Source organism: Eucalyptus grandis, chromosome 4 (assembly GCF_016545825.1).
Source record: "Eucalyptus grandis isolate ANBG69807.140 chromosome 4, ASM1654582v1, whole genome shotgun sequence".
Classification (NCBI taxonomy): domain Eukaryota; kingdom Viridiplantae; phylum Streptophyta; class Magnoliopsida; order Myrtales; family Myrtaceae; genus Eucalyptus; species Eucalyptus grandis.
The window spans coordinates 14,189,237-14,201,524 of NC_052615.1; the positions used below are offsets into that span (position 1 = coordinate 14,189,237).

At 36.2% G+C, this 12,288-nt stretch overlaps 1 long non-coding RNA gene across 1 annotated transcript; it reads right to left on the minus strand.

The window, feature by feature from the left end:
• Window positions 1-597: 597 nt before the first annotated feature.
• Window positions 598-2,049, minus strand: LOC104441122. The gene is made up of 3 exons (XR_724856.3): window positions 1,967-2,049; window positions 979-1,087; window positions 598-897 (listed from the first exon to the last, which is right to left on the minus strand). It is a non-coding gene; the product is annotated as an uncharacterized LOC104441122 (long non-coding RNA).
• Window positions 2,050-12,288: the final 10,239 nt, after the last annotated feature.

Genomic DNA, 12,288 nt, shown 5'->3' on the forward strand with positions numbered 1-12,288 from the left:
GCTTTTTGAATTTCTTGATTATAAAAGCAAGTTCTTCGTCGTCTATGTCATTTTCTAAGTCTGTATCATCATAATCAGCGTTAGATTTTAAAGCGATGGACTTCTTACCTTTAGGATCTTCATAAATGATTTGTTCCACTTCGTAGGATTGAAGAGTGCCAATAAGTTCATCAACAGAAAGTGGCATAATCCTCTGAGTCTCCTAGATTGAGGTCTTAACATGGTTCTAATCTTTTGAAAGACCTCACAGAAGTTTGTTGACCTTAATTGGGGTAGAAATTGGTTGACCTTGATACGTCAAACCATTTACAATTTCTGTAAAACAACCGAACATATCTCCAATCGGCTCTCCTGACTTTATCTTGAATGATTCATATTAGCCAAGTAGGAAGTTTACTTTTGTCTCTTTTACATGATTAGTCCCTTCATAAGTAACATAAAGTCTATCTCAAACTTTTTTAGTTGATTCACATGAAGAAATTCCATTATATTCAGTAGGAGACAAGACACAATGTCACACCCCCGCCTCATTTCTAACACGAGAGCATGACTCAGCGGGTTAACATCGACGCCCCAGGCAACGTCGAACGTCCCGAAAGTCTTTTATCTTTAGTGAAACACATGCGGAAGTGATCATAAATAATCCCATACAAACACACATGGAAGCCAGGCAAGACACATGCAAGACAAGTAAATAAAAGCAACACATACGCATACATATTCACCCATCAAAAGCTGTTTTGATTACATGCCCATCCTAGTCCTGAGCTACTTATTTTTGTTCCATATATAATTGAAAGGGCTGGGGTAGCCTAGCTCCTCTACCGAGCTGCTTCCAAAAGTGACCCCCATGCTAGATTCATTCCTTTCTTGGACCCTGGTTCACCCATCATACACCTAAAATGGTGAGATCAATAAGAGTGAATCGATGACTTAGTAAGTAGAAATCCCTAATTCTCCTATAGGAGGACATCTCACCGTCGATCGTCGGATACAAGGTCACCGTCCACTTGTCAATGGTAAATCAATAGTAAGGTTTGTGACTTGCCTTGCTTATGCATATGAAAGGCTCTCAACTGTCTATGTGCTTTCAAGAATAAAAAACAATGAGTTAGTACATATGAACAAACTTTCCAAGGATCCGTGGCTTATGATCATTTTGGTCATAAAAATGGATACTCGCATCTCACAAAACTCATTTAACCACTAAGTGACCCAATTCAAATATATGCTCAAATTGATACAAGGACTTAACAATACATATCAAACAAACCCAGCTTTTGCAATCACATGTGTATTAGTCATGAACCACACGTGGATTTTCATTTTTCTTTTTCAATATCATATTAGCCGAAATTAACCGGCTCTTCTAGTAACCACCAGGCATCGGTCCCCCTCTTGGCAACCGACATCGTCTTGATCTCATTATCTGGACGGCATCCAGGGCAACCCTTAGGAATCGACCTCACCCGGGCCGGCATTGTCCACAATCTCAATATCGGGATGGCATTCGAGGCTTTACCCCGGGCAACGACCCAGCATTCCCCCGACATTGGCATATAAGTCCATTGTGTGTCCATGCATTTGAAGCATCATCCGATTTATGTTATGTTTAAACTTTTAGCCAAATGAAAGGCTCGAAGGTGTGTGCCATGCAAAGTGAACTAATGAACGACTATTTTGTTTTATTAAATCAAACTCATGCCCGATGAAATTTGGGCTCGTGACTTTGACTTTGAACCATTCGGTTAGGCTTTAGCATTGTCCATAGCCATCGAGACCACTCCTCGTCATCCGGGTGTGCTCGACACACATGCAACATCATGAACTTACTTAATACAACAACAAGCAATAGAAATACAACAAGCTTAACAATACAAAGCCACCATAGGCAAACGATGACGTGATCCTAAAATCGATAAACATAGCACATCGCTCTATCGAAAAGTTAGGAAAATCTACTTACTACTTTTTAGACCAAGCTCCAAGATGCTTCTTTGGTGGTTGGTTGAGGTCTAGGGCGGCTTGGAAGAGAAGGGAGGAAAGGAGAAATTAGAAGAGAATGGTTATGCCTCCAAATGTGATGATGCATTCTCCTATTTAAAAGCCTCTTCCTCTTAGATTGTTATGCAAACTTATGATTACAACTAAATGACAAGTTGGCCTACCTATCTTCTCCAAGTTGGCACCTTGGTCCTTTGGTATTGGCTTGTGATTAGTCCACCTATATGCTTACTCTCCAAGGCTCAATCTAGGCTCGTTATTGCCTATGGCACCTAAGGGACACATAAGCCCCTTTAATGCCTAATATCTTCTTTTAATTGGTTGGTTTTTGCCTTGCTTATCAAGGCTATAATCTAGGGCCATCATACCTTAAGATTTATCTAAGATTTGGTCATCAAGAAACTTGGATTTTGGACAATTTGGTTTCCAAATTAAACACATGAGCATGTGATTAATTAAGCTCATTAATTAGCTAGATTCCAAAAGCATTTAATGCATTCTTATCTTCAAGTCAAGAAAACTCTAGATTGGCTTCTTCCTCTAGTTAGGAGTGCATCTCCCTTCCCCTCCAAGTCGGGCGTGTGGTTCTCCATTCAAAGGCAAAACATTTTTTAGTAACTTTCGAAATTAGTACCATTACCTTATCAAATGGACACGAAAAATTATATAATTTTAAAATGTTGTAGAGAAGACCTTATAAAACATTTTTCATGAAGGAATCCAAGCAAAATTCGTTATGTGGAAAGAACAGAAAATCATTGAACACAACCTAAAATTTTATCCGTCGAGCAGATTCAACCGTCGAGAGAGAGAGACTCATTTCAAAATTCAAATTTTCAGAAAACTCTTTGAAATTTTAATATTTTGTAGATATGGATACCATTTAAAAATTTTGTGAATGAAGAATGTCAAAATTCATAAGGGAAGATTATATAAAAATTCGAGAAAGCAACTTGGTTACCGTTTCCACTATACTGGGCAAGTTGTATATGGTAATTGATTGGGCCTTTGTCCCAACCATTTCACCTTAGAAAAATATGAAATTTAATCATGTTATATATCAAGATTTTTTTTAACAACTTTCATACAGAAAGTATCTCCAAATTCGTAACATAAAAAGCTCTGTAAAATGGGAAAATAACAAAGGTTCATAAATTTCGAACATTAAATAAGGTAAATTCTAATTGAAAAGAGAAGTGTTCTCACTGAATCAAGGCTCATCTATGACTATACAATCTTATCTCCCAAGATCCTAACTAGTCTCTATACTAGCTTGGACACTTGTCTCGGTTATTTATTGGCTAACGTTCAAAAGAAATAAGGTAGACCCGTCTTGGTCCAAAGTTGGATTTGTCTTGGCCTTCTCCTTTCTCTCTCTACATGTGACCTCTCCTTTGTAGGTTCCAAAGTCTACAACTCACACTTAAATTCTAGGATATTAATGAGCCTAGGCCATAGGGATATTCTTTTCCCCACTTTATTTAATACGTTCACATTTGTTCACACTTGTTCACACTTATTTTTCCAAGAAATTTTGATTCTTCAAGGCTGACGTGTCCCCTTTATTAATGGCTTTAAGTCCAAATCTAATCTTATCTTCTGATGTAAAGTCTCAATGTGCCAGGTGTCCGTGCTCCTTAATTTACTACATGATGAAGGCATTAAATACAACTTGAAAAATATCTAAGTTCTGAAGGCCTTGTCATCATAGACTAATTAAATTTAACCATGATCAATTATCTTATTTGGCTCGGGGTTCATGCATAAGACATGATCGGAGGAAGTAGACATAACCTAGCTTAACCGGTGAAACTAACCAGGCCGAAGGGAAGGAAAGGCTGGGCACGGGTGGAAAAAGGAAGGAAAGAGAAGGAAGGGTCGGGCGTTGGCCCATGTGGGGAAGGAAGGAGAGGCCGATCGGGCCAAGCTCGAATTCGGCCCAACCAGGCCTCTCTCATGCGTTTACTGTTTTTTAAATATCTATTTGAGAAAAAATCAGGTATCAACATTTATATTTGAGTTTATGTGAGTAAAATAAGGAGAATGTACAATAGGTTTCTAGAGTCAAGAGCCATACAGTGGTTTGGAAAAATGATAGGTGAATGAGGAATCTTAAATTAATACTACTTATGTATTAATATTAAATAATTGTTTTGATGATATTTTAATTTCAATTTTGTTGAAAATTAAATTTAAAATATTTTGGATTTTATATTCAATGGGCCTCATTCATGAGAAGTACTTAGTTTTATATAAATGGTACCTACTTCTTGTAATATGTCTTATAAAGAATTCTTAATGCCGAGCATTTCTTTGCATGGGACCCTTGTGGTAAAACTGAGAGGGATAGCTACATTGATTGGCCATCTCTAACCTTTTTACTTATAAATAAAAATATGTAGGATAAGGATAACATGAGTGTCACAACTTTCATATAGTACTCACTTGAGCATTATAACTTCATTTTTTTCTCACTTAAGTGTCACATCGAAGTAAAATCAATTACTTGAGTGTCATTCTCGGCAAATCATCGCACCTGGATTTTTTTTTATTTTATTAATTTTCCATTTTGACATGGAATTTTTTGAATTTTTTATTTATTGTCTACCTCAACACCAGTAAAGCCACATAGGACAATTGACATCCACATCAAATTTTTTAGCAAGGAAAATCACCGATGGCACCTGAGTAATTGATTTTTCGAATTTGCAGTATTCAAGTGAGCAAAAGAAAGTTATAAAAGTTATGGCACCTGTGTTGTTATTATCCAATTTTCAAGGCCATAGAAAACAATGGGAGTAAGTGAAGTATTAGGTGACAATGGCAAGTGAAAATGAAAATGAGTCTGCTATTTTCTTGATGTGAAAATTGCAAGACAATGTGAGTTGACTATTCTACCCTTCCAAGTTGATGGAAAGTGCACCTAGCAGCACCATCAAATCAAGTACAATAAGAAGCCCAAGATGGAGTTTTGGGTCTAATTGAGGCCGAAAAAGAACAAAGTGTATGATGTTAACATATACAAAATAAGTTACCAAGGTTGAGTGATATATTCTGTGTATTGGGAAATTCTAAAATTAACCTAATTTATTCTACAAGTTAAAAATAAATTTCCACTAGCTTGTAATAGCCAAAGAGATGTGAAAACAACCTTCTCTTATGAAAAATCATTGAACTTAATGTAAGACTTACTTAGTATGCTTACTAATATGTTGCAATTTAATTTAAATTTGAAAAGTCACTAGCTATACATCAAAATTGCCAATTTTGTTAGGCTGGAAGTAATTTTCCCCTCAACACTTGAAAAAGTTACTAGTAAATCGAAACATACACAATTACATGAAAGGTTACTCAACCTACATTAGCAAACAAACTTAAAGAAACCAATACTTTTTTCACATAAATGTTATTAATCATCTATAAAAATTGCTGCTGACCAATAAATTGTTATGAAAACTTATTAGTCATGGCAAAAAAATTGTACTAAATTGTTACTTCTCATTTATTGGAGAATGTATTGTTATGGAATTCAGTAGTTACACCCAAAAAAAAAAAAAAATCATTAATAACTATAGACAGATGCCTAAATGCTTACTTTCTTAATGTGAATATATTTAATTATATATATAGATTCTGTAGGATAGCAAAATGGACAGCGCCTGGATAAGTAAATTCAATTCTTAAATATGACCCGCTCACTTGGCCTGGCCAAGCTTATTTAGACCCATTCAATTTAATGAACAAAACATAATATACATTAACCTTTTCATTACGAGAAATCTTGAATGGAAATTCTTAAGACACTAAAATAGAAATGATTCACTTATTGATCAGGTCTATCACAACAATGATTTGCAAATCCGGTTTGACCCATTTGAGAGAACCGGCCGGACCCCGAACCATGCCCGACTTCAGGGACAACTCTGAAGTCTCTAAGTCCTTTTCCAACGGCTTGGTTCGCACGTTGTTTCTCTTCTTGCAGACTGAAACGGACGGCGATGAGTCGATGACTCAATTCGGTAAGCGTCCAGAAGGCAGAGTCCCCTCTGACATGTCCTTTTCGTTCCTCCCCCACCGTCCCCTCCGTCGCCGCCTCGTGCGAGTGGACCGAGAGAGTTGGGGCTGTAGCCATGTGATCTCAGTGGAGACGACTGGACCCACCCACTCAATGTTCATCACTGAAGATGCCATGTCCGTTCGTCCTCTTCATCCTCCACCTCTCGCGCACGGCTTGACGGGTGCAGTGGCGGCTGGAAGTTGGCGTGGGATTGGCTTTCGTGACTTTAGTCGTCCGCAGCCTCCGAGACGAGGAACAGGTGGTGAAAGATTAGGGTTTCGGTACTTGCCGTTTTAGCTTTAGGGGGAAGTTAGAGGTTTTTCTTGTGGTTCATGAAGAAGAAAGATAAAATTGGGCTAATGGGGTTCAGGCATTAGATGGCAGAAGTAATTTCTTTTTCCTTTAAATAAGGATGCTTAATAGAAATAACTAGCCCAGGACATAGTTCAAGGAAATTATGATTGACTAAGGATGTTAACTTTGATACAAAGTAATAAATGCGGTTGCTCCAGATCTTAATGCATTAAATTGTGATGCTGCACATAGTGGTGCATCATGAAAGTTTCGAACGTTTTGAATTATAAGAAGATCAAAATAAATTGAGGATGAATTATGGACCAATTTTATCGAGTCACAAGTTAATGGGGAATTCTTAAGTGCTCATTTGAAATGGCATTTTCTCTTGAATGGTAATTTTTCGCAAAAATCATATGATTTTACTTGAGTTCGAATGTGAATATGCATATACTAAATGAAATTCAAGATGCTCCATACTTCAAATGAAATTTAAGAAATGAAAGTCGACTGAACGTATCCTCAGAATCTCATGACCAAGAACAAGAAAATTGTTGATACGAAGAACAAGTGGCTTAGGTGGAGATGATGGAGATCCGACATGGAAAACCTATGCTGAATAGTGGAGACAAAATCTTCAACCCTGCAAAAAGCTGTGGGGCCATTAACTAGAAAAATCGGATTCTGCAGTACCGCTTTCTTCATGGAGCTCCTCAAGTCCACTTGCCAGCAACTATGTAAATGATTGTTAGGCCGTGTGTGTACCTCTTAGTGGGAAAGCGCCATCACCTTCAACCACTAGGCCTTCCTTTCCATTCCTTTCATAATAATCAAAATCATGATCAATCCAAAAAGTTGTTTCTATAATTAATCAATGCTCCCCCTCAAATTGTTACCTTTTTGAGGTGATTACGATTCTTTCTCTTTATTTTAGATTCACTTTCTCCTCCTGTTATCATGACAATATTTGCTAATAGTACTAATTGCAGCTTGTGACCAGAATATTTTTCCATTATTTCCTTTGTAGCAACATCCACAATGATCATTTGCTTTTTGAAATTCCACACAGAAATTTGTTTTCTTCAATCAAGCTTGTCTCGAATTTAATCTGCATAAACTCAACAAACTTTTTGCACAAATGTGATGTTATAATATTCACGTAATATATAATGCATTTTCTATAAATAAATATAATGAATAGCATATATAAGATTATCAAATATTTAAATTCAGAGCTACTCAACTTGTTCAATAATTTGCGAGAACATTGTGCAAGGAAGAGAATTTTGAATCTCCAGAAAATAATACAGAACCTCGAAATCATCCATTTGACAAGTCTACTGCTCCACGCGCTTTCAAGGTCTCCTCCAAAAGCCATTCATTATTGTGGGCGTGGGTTTCTTTATTCCTGATGTGCCTTTTATTTAATTAACTTTCTAAGTAGAGTGACATGCATACCCATCGCCCATCTATCAGAGCTGTGGCCCTAGTAATCAAACAACATAAATTAATGACAAGTCGAGCTTCATTGCGAATAGATGCTGACCAGAAAAGCTGTCAAATTTGATGGAGCTCATCCATGTATGCTGATGCCATGGTTTCATCCATCGCACGGGTTATCTAAAAGATAAAATCGGACTGCCATTTTAAAATTCAATGTCCTTTCACGAGTTCGATGAACTCCTTATTCAAAGATATCTTGCCTGAGTCAATTTCACAAAAATCCAATGTGTCCATGGCATCGACTGTAGCTCGGACAAGTCCCGGATCTAAAACGGGTAACCGAAGCTTCAATTTGCATTAAATTCCACTACCGCAGGCGTCTACACAAGGTGACTCCATCACCGATGGGGACTTGAGAGATGTCGACTCGCAGGTCGGAAGCTAAGAACTCGTTGAAATCCACGATTGCAGTGTGGCCGTTGTAGAATTTTAGGATCAAGCTTTTCAAAATCCACATGAAAGATTCTTTTGCCACCTGCAAATTCTTGTATAATAGATAACAATCTTTGCAAATATATATATATATATATATATATATATATATATCAAGTAATGTCTTCCTTCGATTTGTGGATCAAACTCGCTAGATATAAGACATATTCTAAGAATATAGTAAGGGTATCCATGAATATACAATAATATCTTTCATGATCAAAGATATTTCCTTAAGCATAAAAACTCAAAAACATATTATTGATGCATTTCATAAAAAGAAAGTAGTTATTTCTATCACGTGCCAAATCAAGCAATTAAAAAAAAAACAATGCTTTATGTTTATGACGAGATATTTGCAATATAAATCATATATAATTCATAGGCAAATCATCTATAATCTTCATAAAATCAAGTAAAAATTTGCATTGATTAAAAATGATCATTGTCAATCTTGCATGAGATACCTTTTTGGTTGCACCAAAATTTGCACAGATTCACAATCATTCTTCTTTTATAGAATTTCTTGCAATGAACTGATTTCCTTTTTGGTATCCATAAATTTGGATCATTCCTTTTCGTTTGAGCAAAATAAAAAATCTCCATAGATAATCAATTCTTAATTCTTCATAACATATTATTTAAGGAAAGGACATTATGTACAATAATATCTTGAAAAATAAATTCTCACTTGGTCAAAGCACAATAAAATCAAATGGAATAAAATCCTTAAGTATCTAAGAATATCTTGCATAATAAATTAATATCTCGTAAAACAAATTTCTACTTTGCAAAATATGACAAAATTTGAGAGCATAAAATCAAACCAAAGAAAGTCAATTGTCTCTAAGCAAAATATCAAATCAATCACACTTATTAAATCAAATCTCAACTCACGAATCATAAAAACAAATCACACGATTCTTCCTTAAATAAAACAAATCATAGAATACGATCATAATAAAATCCGAATAAACCAAGGATATATCGAATATCAAGAACAATGAGAATTATGTGCCTGAATCAAATTGAGAAAAAAATTTACCTTCCTTACCAAATTCTCTTTCTTCTTTTCCTTTATTTCCTACAAAAACAACTTATATTTTCTTTAACACCCAAATTTTCTTGGGTCCTTGAGAGTTAGTAGAGTATGCTATTTTTACCCAATCTTTTTTAACAAGTCTCCAGACTTTAGAATATTCTTTCTCAAAGTGTTATGAATTTTCATAATTTGAACACTTGAGGGCATTTCGACCAATGGATTTTGTAAAGATCCTTTGAAAATAATTCTTGTACACAAGTCTAGGAGGTCAATGTCTAAGTTTCTCCTTGACATTAGGAAAATCTATTAGAGAATCACTTTCCTTATTAAAACAAAGTCCTGACTTATTATAGTAAGGTCCTTCTATGGAAAGAATATGCTATAATGTTTTTTAACCCTTTGAAAATTTTGTTGAAATATTTGAAAATTCATTTTTAAAAAATCATGTTCTTTGACAAGTAAATCTTGACTTTCTTTTGTTTGTAGAAAATCTTTTTGCAAATTTTCAAAATTTTCTTTTCGAGAAAGATCCAGTTGCCTAAGCCATGAATTCTTCTTTTTAGTATGAAAATCCTTTTAAGAGAAGATTTAAGATTTGAGCAAAGCTCATTTATATATTTAAAAAATTTAGTAGAAATTTCTAAATGACTTACCTCGATTTCCTTGTCGGATTTTGAGTCTATGTTTGAGTCAAACTTTGATTCTGAGTTTGATTCTAATTCCGAATTTGAGTCTGAGTTTGAATATGCCATTAATCATATATTTCCTTACTCATCATCTTCTTTCATTGTTTTTTTTTTTGTTGCCCATTCTACTTATATTGTTTTCGTCCACTGAATTTCCTTCATTTTCTACTCAGTTTTTTAAATTTCTTGATCATAAAAACAAGTTCTTCGTCGTCCATGTCATTTTCTGAGTTTGTATCATCAGCATCAGCGTTAAATTTTAAAGCAATGGACTTCTTACCTTCAAGATCTTCATAAATGATTTGTTCCCCTTCGTAGGATTGGAGAGTGCCAATAAGTTCATCAACAGAAAGTGGCATAATCCTATAAGTCTCATGGATTGAGGTATTAACATGATTTCAATCTTTTGAGAGACCTCGCAGAAGTTTGTTGACCTTTATTGGGGCAGATATTGACTGACCTTGATACGCCAAACCATTTACCATTTCTATAAAACGACTGAACATATCTCCAATCAACTCTCCTGACATCATCTTGAAGAATTCATATTGGCCAAGCAGGAAGTTTACTTTTGTCTTTTTTACACGATCAGTCCCTTCATAAGTAACATGAAGTCTATCCCAAACTTTTTTAGTTATTTCACATGAAGAAATTTCATTATATTCAGCAAGAGACAAGGCACAGAGTCACACCCCCACCCCATTTCTGACATGAGAGCATGACCCGACGGGTTAACATCAACGCCTTAGGCAACGTTGAATGTCCCGAAAGTCTTTTATTTTTAGTTAAGCACATACCAAAGAGATCATAAATAATCTCGTACAAACATACATGGAAGCCGGGCAAGATGCATGCAAGCCAAGCAAATAAAAGCAGCACATGCACATACATATTCACCCATCAAAAGCTGTTTTGATTACATACCAATCCTAGTCCTGAACTACTTATTTTCATTCCATATATAATCAAAAGGGCTGGGGTAGCCTAGCTCCTCTATCGAGCTACTCCTAAACGCGCCCCTCATGCTAGATTCATTCCCTACTTGGATCCTGGCTCACCCATCATACACCTGGAATGGTGAGAACAATAAGAGTGAGTCGATAACTCAATAAGTAGAAATTCCTTCTCCTATAGGAAGACATCTCGCCATTGATTGTCGGATACAAGGTCACCATCCATTTGTCAATGGCAAATCAATAGCAAGGTTCGTGCCTTGCCTTGCTTATCCATATGAAAGGCTCTCAATTTTCTATGTCCTTTCAAGAATCGAAGACAATGAGTTAGTGCATATGAACAAACTTTCCAGGGATCCGTGGCTTATGATCGTTTTGGTCATATAAAGGGATGCTCGCATCTCATTAAACTCATTCAAGCACTAAGTGACCCAATTCAAATATATGCTCAAATTGATACAAGTACTTAACAATACATATCAAACAAACCCATTTTTTGCAAGCATCACACATGTATTAGTCATGGACCACACGTGGAACTTCATTTTCCTTTTTCAGTATCATATTAGCCGAAATTAATCGGCTCTTCCAGTAACCACCGGGCATTGGTCTCCCCCTTGGCAACCGACATTGTCACGCCCCAATACTTCGAGCACGTGCCCATCCTTTTGCGGTCAATTAAAACCTCAAGTATATATAGAGGTATCTCCGATTCTGGTATGGGGCCTTCTCTCTGACCATTCCGATCCTAACGGTACCATGATCTATATCGATGGGGTATCTTATGGGGTAGACCCACATTGACCCAAACCATGGACCTCACGAGTTCGTACTCTCATCCCCTAGGGCTCCCATGAAGCGGAATATAGCATCTTTGTTCAGTGACCTTCTTTGGTTGATCAAAAAGCTCGTGAGGAGCTGCCATTTGGGACCTTGAAAATGTTATCCCACAACGGGGTGAGATGACGTCTTAGCAAGTTCACCCCCTAAGACTCGACTAGGAAGAAAATATGCCCCAAGGGCTACCTAAGCACAAGCACAAATCAGAGGATTTACCTTTGCCTCGGTTCCTTCCTGCAAGTCAGTATAATTAATAATCATAACAAATCATTTCAACACATCAAGGCATCAAGTCAAATCGAACCACTGATCAATTGACTTAGTCAATTCTATGTCATCAAGACCATCACTCAGTCAATCCGTTCAATACTATTTATAAAGTCCGATCATATCAAGGACTGCTCACTCTAAGTTGAAAATAAATAGTATAACTTGCACTAAGCTAATAAAGTAGTCTACTCTTGCTAAGCTAACGTA